This window comes from Hemitrygon akajei, chromosome 9 (assembly GCF_048418815.1).
Source record: "Hemitrygon akajei chromosome 9, sHemAka1.3, whole genome shotgun sequence".
Lineage (NCBI taxonomy): Eukaryota > Metazoa > Chordata > Chondrichthyes > Myliobatiformes > Dasyatidae > Hemitrygon > Hemitrygon akajei.
In genome coordinates this window covers 11,698,299-11,707,645 of record NC_133132.1, presented here as the reverse complement: position 1 = coordinate 11,707,645, position 9,347 = coordinate 11,698,299, and positions in this window count along the sequence as shown.

Genomic DNA, 9,347 nt, shown 5'->3' with positions numbered 1-9,347 from the left:
ATGTGTGGTCCTTCCGTTCGCGTCTGCCTACGTGTGTGTCTCTGTCTTTGTAGCTGTCTGTGTTTTCAGTTTGTGTGAGCGTCCGCGTTTTCGTAAGTGTTTGACATTGTGTATGTGCGTACGTGTTTGTACTTGTGTGTGATTTGCATGGGAGTTTGCGTGAGTTATTGACTGTTTCTACAATTTTTTGTATATGTATTCATGTGTGTATTATCTATGTGTTTTGTTTGCTATTGTGTGCCCACATGTAAGTATGCGCCCGTGCCTGTGTTCAGTGTGTGAGCTGTCCTACGTGCGCTTCTCTGTTTTGTCTGCTTGCGTTTCAGTGTAAGTGTGTTTCGGTGTGCGCGTGTTCCTTTGGTGATTATCTGTCCGTGTGAATTTGTGTCAGCATTTACGTGTGTATGTTCTTCTCTGTGTGTATGTGTGTCTATCTGACTGTTCTGTCAGTCTGTGTTTGAGAGTGTCTGATTTGGTCTGTGTGAAAGTTTATGTACGTTTCTATGTTTTGTGTCTCTGCATTTATATTTGTACGATTGTAGGTCGGTGTGTGTGGCATTGTGTATGTGCTTTTGTGTCTGTGTCTGTGTTTAGTGTGCGAGCCCGTTTCTTTCCTATCTCCCTGCGGTTGAGCCTGTTTGTGTGTTTTTGTTTTTGTGTGAGTGTGCTTGTGTGCGTGAGTGCTGTTCTGTATGATTCGTTTGTGCGTGTGTTTTATGTGTATGTTTCATTCTGTTTGTATTTTTGTACCTGTGTTTGCGTGTGAGTTTGTGTGTTTTGTTGAAGTGGTATTGTGTGTTCATATTTCTGTCAGTGAATTTGTGTGTGATATTTTGTCAGTGTTCGTTTCTGAAAGAGTTTCTGTGTGTGTTTGTGAATGTGTGCTTGCGTGTTTGTCATTGGGCGTGTGTGACTCTGTTTGTTTGCATGTCTGTGTGTGTTCTGTGAAGGTGTCACTGTGTGTGACTATGTGCATTTTTTTCTAAATAATAGTATGTGTTTCTATGTGTATTTGTATTTCCGTCTGTGTGCCTATGCGGACATTCATTTTTATAGTGTGCGTTTGTGTGTGTTTTGTGAATATGTTACCGTGTATGTGTGTGTGTGTGGGGGGGGGGGGTGACTGTGTGTATGTGTTTCTACGTGTGCTTTCTCTGTATTTATTTGTGAGTTTCTCTATGTGCGTTTGTATGCGAATTTTTGTGTACTTGCGCATATTTTGTGTTTCTTTGTGCGTATCTATGTGTATGTGATTCACTGTATGTTTTGTTTTCTCCACGTGTCCCTTTCCAGGTTCATATGTGTGTCTCAATGACTGTATGTATTCCTGTGTGCTTATCTCTATGTGCGTTTGTAGGTAAGCGTGTGTATATTTCTCTTTACTATGTGTTTGTACTGTGTGTGTCTGTGATTGTGCGTGTGTGTGCGCGCGTGTTGTGCATTTGCGTTGGTGTGGGTGACTTTATATTGTCTTGTCTTTGTGAGTGTGTTCGTGTGTGCAATGTCTGTTTGTTTGTATTTACTTTTTGTGCGTTTGTGTCCGTGATTGTGTTTGTTTCTCTCTGTTGGCTTGGCTCTGTGCTTTTGAGAATGTTTTTATGTGTTTGTATGATCTTTTCGAATGTGCCTCTCTTTGTTTTTGTGTGGGTGGGTTAATATGTGTGTATGTTATTGTGCTGGTGTGTGTTTTCTGTGCTTATCTCTGCGTCACTATTTGTGTGTATGGCCGTATTTGTGTTTGTGTAAGTATGTGTTTTTTTTCATGTTTTTTTTCTGTCTGAGTATTTCTGTCCGAGTTTTAGAGTTCCCGAGTTGAACTGTGTGCGTGAGTACGCGCGTGCGTGCGTGCGTGCGTGCGTGCGCGCGCGCGTGTGTGTGTGTGTGTGTGTGTGTGTGTGTGTGTGTGTGTGTGGAATGAGTTTCCGTGGGTGGGTGTTTCTTATGTGCGTAATCCTGTTAACATGTTCTTACCTGTGTGGTTGTTGCAGTGTGTTGTGTGAGTTTGTGTGTGCGTCCGCGTTTGATATTGGGTGTATGCACATCTGTATTGAATTTGTGTTTGATTTTCTACGTGTGTGTGCGCAAGTGTTTATGTCTGTTTCTATGGGGGTTTTTTTCGGTGAATGTGGGTTTATGCTGTCACGTACCCCGTGACCGGGTTACCAAACCAGCAGAAACGGAATGATACGTTGGAGTCTGGTGGTACCGTAACTAAAAGTGTTTATTAGTAAACTAAGTAATACAGTACTATAAAAAGCAAATATACATACAAAACAGGTTAGCAATGATACATACAGAAGTGTGGAAATATAAATCAAAACCAAGCTCTATCAAAGTCTAGGGGTAAATGAATAGTCTTAAGATGATGCAGAGTTCAATTCAGTTCAGTTTAAGTTGAGGTGGTTGCTATTATACTGTTGTGGTCACCGACTGTGACACCTCCGTTCCCGGCCAGACCGTTCTTCAGTGGTGAGCCCGTCACCCAGGCGAGGGTGGACAAGCACACAAGCCCCCAACGGTCTACCTTCAAACACTGTGAGCCTCTTTCAGTGTCCCGTGGCGTGTCTGCCTGTGTCTCAGCAGACTGGCTTTTTATCTCCCCTGCCAGGGTACGAGCCATTCATCACATGCCCTTCACCTGACATCGCTTCGCTGCCTCAGCAGGAACACACATAAGCAGGCAAAGTCCTTGGAAGTAATGTAAACAATTATCGAAGAAGCCATAATACTAAACCATCTCTCTCTCTCATTATCAGCATCTGCAGCTGGAAGCCCTCCCCTCTTCTTCTCTCTCTCGTTAGCAGCATAGTTCACGGGGGGGGGGGGGTCAACTCTGGACCCCATCTCCGCCTGGTTTGCTCATCACACATCACACCCCCACCCTTAAAAAGAGTTTTTACTGGGGGGTAAAAATTCAATAGTAATGCACGTTACAGAGTTTAATAAAATACATAAGCAATCATTAACCAACAGAGTAACACAGGTATAATTTCAAATCTAACAGCTAGATAAACAATCAGCAATTACCTTATCAGTCCCCTTTACATGTTGTATCTTTATATCAAATTCTTGTAACATCAGACTCCAACTTAGCAGTCGTCTATTCTTATCCTTCATGTTAGTCAAAAATACCAATGGATTGTGATCAGTATAAACTATCAATGGCTTCTGTGCCGGACAAATGTAAACCTCAAAATACTGTAACGCCAGAATAAGTGACAGTAATTCTTTTTCTACAGTGGAATAGTTTTTAACTTAGCTGTATATTACAGAGTTTAAACTAATACATGTGTGATTATCGTGTAGTACAGTACAGAAGTGTATGCAAATACTAATCTCTATTTCACTTTTAAACTTAACATTCAAACAGTCAATCTACCATGATTTTGTCTTTATCTTTCACATGCTTTATTACTAAAACAAAAGTCAAATTCCTGCAAAACCAGATCCTGTTATTCAAAGTGCCGTTTGGTCGACCATTTCCCCTTTTCCACGTCAAAACAGAACACTTAACCCTCACATGATCAGCTTGCCCACCAGCTTGGATAAGGCCGTCACAGACCCCCTTCATAGGTGTTAGATTATCACCAATGTTTTGCAGACTAAGCCCATTTGCTGAACTTCCAAACAACTCATTAATTTTAAGCAAGTCATTAATTTTATCTTCAGGATCTTTAAGTCTATTAGTTCGTGTAATAACACAAGCAGGTGATCCCTCTTGGTCAAAACAACACTTCAAGTTTTGCCTCTCCAAATCACAAACTTGAACAACATCACTACGTTGTTTATCTTTAAATTTCAAAATAAACTGTAGCAGACTAGCAGGCACCTTGTTACCAGATCACTGCCCCTTCATCATGGTCAATACCCTGCAACTAAACCCGACTTTAAATTTTCCTTATTCAAAAGCCCAGTACCACTTTTCTCAATATCTTCACTAAAATTCACCTCACCAGCTTTCATCTCATCACTAACTTTTAGAACACCGTCTAACACAAGTGACTGAAAATCCTCACTTTCCTCTGGTGCCAGGGTTAAGCCTTTACTCACTGAACCAAGTCCATCTGACACAAAAGGATTGCATTCCGTTTTAACCCAGTCAGACACCTCTGACCTCACCTGAGTCTCGACACTAGGTTCAGTACCCTGTGAATCCACAGGTACTTCAACAACCTGAACACAGGTAAACGGGACATCTTCTAGGCTTTCAATACCAGTCCCAGTTTCAAATTCCAAGTTCCCCTGATCCTCACAGTTACTCTATGGGCAACTCCCATCCGGAGTAAACTCAACCTTGCGGGTTAAAACAACCTCGTCTGCTACCCCAGCAGACTCCCCCAAGGTAGCCGCATCCTTTTCATCTCGGAATGCCCTTACATCATCGGGAACACACTCCTTAAATTCTTCAACTGCAAACAACTCTTCCAAGCTATATAAATCATCAGTGTCTAACACTGGACCTTCCAGCTGTCACATCTGTTTCTCATCTTTGCTCTGCTCCCTCACAAATTCTTTCCTTAACAACAAGAAATCTGCCTCGACCCCCTGACTCTCCTTATCTTCACTGTCCTCTAACCCCTTCTGATACAGGGACGGTAAAAACGTTTCATCTACCTCAGGGCCTGTTGCAGCAGCCCTTTTCGCCATGTTCCGGGTTACTGCGCAAGCGGGATCAACTTCTGAATCTGTGGGCGGGTCCACCGCACTTACAGGCTTCCTCGTGAGCTGAACGGTTGGGAGCACATCCACACCTGCCAGGTCATTCCGAGTAAGACATCCACATCATGTATCGGGGGTGCAGACCGCACCCCGATCGTGACGGGTCTGGGCACTAAGTCACACTTCAAAAATACCTTCTGCAACGGTACCGCCTCGGTCCCTTTTCCAACTCCTATCACCACGTCCCCAGTCTCGGTCTCAGCACTGAAGTCCAACACACGGTTTAGGATTAGGGACTGAAAAGCCCCAGTGTCCCTCCAGATTCTCTCTGGCACCGGGGTTGACCCCTCCTTCACAGATCCCAGCCCAGTCGAAAGAAATTTCTCACATCTTTCCTGAACTCGGCTTGACTCCCCCTCCTTCAGCGGTATTTCAGCCGGCTTAATGCAGGCAGTCGGGATCGTCGCCTTTCCTTTTCCTGTATCTATTTTGGGAGCGAAACGCTGAGACGCTATGTGACCAGCTTTCCCACAATTATAACATGTAAAACTTTCTTCCAGACTGCTTCTCATCCTCTTCACCCTTTCCACTAGTCTCTGGCTTATTCTCTGACTTAGCCGGCGGGCATTCTCTACCATCCCTCCTACCCTTTTGGTAGCTGTTACTTGGGGAAAACTTCACCTTATGGGTTAAGGCGTATTCATCTGCTAAATTGGCAGATTCTGATGTAGACTTAATCTTCTTCTCATTCAGGTTTTTATCCCGATATTATCCGGAACTCAACTTTTAAATTCTTCGATTAAGATCAACTCCCTCAGGTGGTCAAATCTCCTCCACCCTTTCTGCAGCGCACCAATGGTCGAAGTACACTCACTTGTCGTATGCAAACTCCGTGAACGTCTGATTCCACTGTTTCCTTAAATTTCTGAACTCTTGTCTATACGCTTCGGGCAGCAACTCGTAAATCCTCATCAGCCCCTTTTACTTCATCATAATCTTTAGCCTCATCCACAGACAACGCTGAATAGGCTTGCTGAGCCTTCCCCTTAAGAACACTCTGTAACAGAACAGCCCACTCCTCCTTCGGCCAGTCCTGATTCATAGTAACTTTCTCAAAATGGAAAAGAAGCCGTAATCATCTCTCTCTCATTATCAGCATCTGCAGCAGGATGACCCCCCCCCCCCCCACCTCTTCTCTTTCTCTCGTTTCCAGCATAGTTCACGGGGGGGGGGGGGAGGTCAACTCTGGACCCCATCTCCGCCTGGTTTGCTCATCACACATCACAATGTCTTCAGGATTGTATGCCTATGATTTTATATTGTTCCTCTGCATGTTCTTTTAAGACTGAGCGTCCGTGTTTAGTTATGTGAACGTCTGTTTCTGTTCTGTGTGCAGTTTGCTTGTGGGTGTGCGTGTTCTTCTGTGTGATTTGCTGTGGTGTGTGTTTATGTGCATGTTTAAGTGTTTAAATGTCTGTTTGTGTGTTTAGTGAGTGTGTACCTGTGATGCATTTTTATGTTTGTGTGTTTGTATGCGCCAGTGTTTGTGACTTTGTTTGTGTGTGTGAGTGTGTGTGTGTGTGAGTGTGTGTGTGTGTGTGTGAGAGAGAGAGAGAGTGTGTGTGTGTAAGTGTGTGTGTGTGTGTGTGTGTGTGTGTGTGTGTGTGTGTGTGTGTGTGTATGTGTGTGAGTGTGTAAGTGTGTGTGTGCTACAGGTGTCTCTGATTCTGTGCGTGTTCCTGTCTGTGTGAGTGCGTGTATGTCGATTTGTATGTCTGTGGTGTTGTGTGTGTGTGTCTTTGGAGTTGTGAATATGTCGGTCATATCTGTATCTGTCTGTTTTTCTTTTCATGTTTTGTTGTGATTTTTTCTGATTATGTCAGTATGTATTTGAGTATAAGCGTATTTATGAGTTTGCGTGCGTGTATTGTTTTTTGAATGCCCGTATGTGTTCTGTGCGTGTGTTTGAGTCTGTATGGGTGCTTTTGTGTTGTGATATCGTGTATGTGTGTTCAATGTTGAGTATTTATATGTGCGTGTGTGTGTGTATTTGTTTCTACGTACCTTTTCAGTGTGTCTATGTATGTGAGTGTGATGTCTTCTTGTACGTGCATGTGTCTCCTAGTGTGTATGATTTGATGTGTGTGTGTGTGTGTGTGTGTGTGTGTGTGTGTGTGTGTGTGAGTGTGTGTGTGTGTGTGTGTGTGTGTGTGTGTGTGTGTGTGTGTGTGTGAGTGTGTGTGTGTGTGTGTGTGTGTTTGGGTTTCTTTTTGTATGTGTTTGTGTCTGTTTTGCGTGTCAGTTTTCTTTCGGAGTGCCTCTGTCTGTTTGTGTGCGCGTGTAATATCTATGCGTGTTTGATGGTGTCGGGGGCGGGGGTGGTGATCTGAGCTTTAATGTGTGTGAATTTTTTTGTTTTAGATATCTGTGGTTGGGATTGTGTGCATGTATGTCTTTGTGTGCTGTTGCTTGTATATGTATGACCTTTTTCATGTGTCTGTGTTTTTTGCATGTGTATATGTTTGTATGTGCCTTTTCAGTGTGTGTTGTGTGTGCATTTGTCTCTGTGCGTGTCTGGGTGAGTTTGTGATTGTTTCTGTGTGTTTCCATGTATCTTTCTCTGAGTGTATGTGATTCTTTGTGTGTTTTTGAACGCATGTGTTTCTGTAGGGGTGTTTCTGTGTGTTTGGTTGAATATCTGTATGTTTTTCTGCATGTATGTGTGTGTGTGTGTGTTTGTGTGTGGGTGTGTGTGTGTGTGTGTGTGTGTGTGTGTGTGTGTGTGTGTGTGTGTGTGTGTGTATGTGTGTCTTTGTGTGTTCATATGTGTGCTCCTGAAAGGCTTTATGTGTTTCTGTGTGATAGTGTTAGAACTCTGTATGTATTTTTATGTGTGCTTGTTTCTCGGAGTGTGTGTTCGTGTGTGTCAAATTTTCTCTGTATGTGTGTGGACCTATTTGAGTGTTAATCTTTGGTAGTGTTTGCGCCTGTGATTGTGTGCGTTGGTCTGTGTATGTGTTTGTATGTAATTTTGAGTGTGTGTTTTGTGTGCTATTTGTATTTAGGTGTGTTTGTGTGCGCGCGTTTGATTGTGTGTATCCTACTGAGGGCGTGTGTGCTATTTTTCTGTGTTTCCACAAGGTGTGTGCGTCTGCATATTCTTTTGTGTGTTCTGTAAGACTGTGTGTGAGAGACTTTGTATCTGTGTGTTTGCGTATGTTTGTGTGTTCGTAAATGTTTTTGTGGTTCCATGTATGTGCATGGTTCAGTGTCAGTGTTGTATGTGATAGTGTGTGTGTTTTTTTCTCACTCTCTGTTTGTATGTTTTGTGTGTACTTTTGTGGGCTTGGGTATTCGTGAGGCTTTCTGTGTGTGTCTGTCTGTCTTCGCGTATTTGTCTTTCACATTTTGCATGTGTTCGCCTCTGTGCTTGCGTGTGATATTCTATGAGTCCCTGTCTGTGTTTCTTTTCCGTTTGTGTGTGCGCGCGTGGGTGTGTGGCTGTTTTTGCTGAATATCTGTATGTGTGTGCGTGTGCTTGTCATGTTTTCTATATGTGTGTCTGCGCGCGTGCGTGCGTGTGTGCATTCTTGGGTCTTTGCATATATACTATGTAGGATTTTTTGTTTATGTATGTACGCGCGTGCATGATTTTGTGGGTGTTTTTTAAACGCCCGTTTCCTGTTTCTCTGTGTGTTTGTGTCTGCCTAAATGCTTTTGTGTGTGATGTATGTGTATTCAATTATCAGTTTTTGTATGTCTGTGTGTGTGTGTGTGTGTGTGTGTGTGTGTGTGTGTGTGTGTGTGTGTGTCTGTGTGTCTGTGTGTCTGTGTGTCTGTGTAAGTGTATTTGTTTATAGGTGCCTTTTTCAATGTATGTTTTCGACAGTGCTGTCATACTGTATTGTGTATGCATGGTATTTTTTAAATCTGTGTGTTGGTGTGTTTTGTCTGTATTTGGATGACTGTATGTGTTCCTGTGTGTTTGTTTGTGTGTATTTATGTGTGGTTGTGTGATTTTCTGTCGGCATTTATTTTCTCTACGTGTTTCTTTTTTATGTTTGTGTATGGGTTTGTGTGTCTCTGTGGTTTTGTGCCCTGTGTGCGTGTTTTGAATATTGTGCTTGAGTTTGTGTCTGTGATTCTGTATGTGTTTCCGTCTGTGTTTGTGGCTGTTTGTAAGAGTTGTGTGTGTGTGTGTGTGTGTCTGTGCGTGTGTGTGTGTGTGTGTGTGGTGTGTGTGTGTGTGTGTGAGAGAGAGAGAGAGAGAGAGAGAGAGAGAGAGAGAGAGAGAGAGAGAGAGAGAGAGAGAGAGAGAGAGAGAGAGAGAGAGAGTCTGTCTGTGTACCGGCGTGTGTTTGTGTGTTACTTTTAATACTTTTCTGTCTGTGTGGGGGTCTGTGTGTTTTTGTGAAGATGTGTTTGTGTGTGCGTTTTCGAATTACTGTATATGTTTCCTGCATGAGTTTTTGTGTGCGTCCGTATCTATAAATGCACTCTCTGTATATGTGTGTGTGTGAGTGTGAGTTTTTCTCTGTGTGTTTGTGTATGTCTCCTTGTGAGTTTGTGCGCCTATATGTATGTGTATGTGTGTGCGCGTGCATCTGATAAAGTGCGAGTTTGTTTGGAAGTGCACATCTGCATTTTAATGTCTGAATGGTGTGTGCTTATGAATGTGTGTTTGTGTG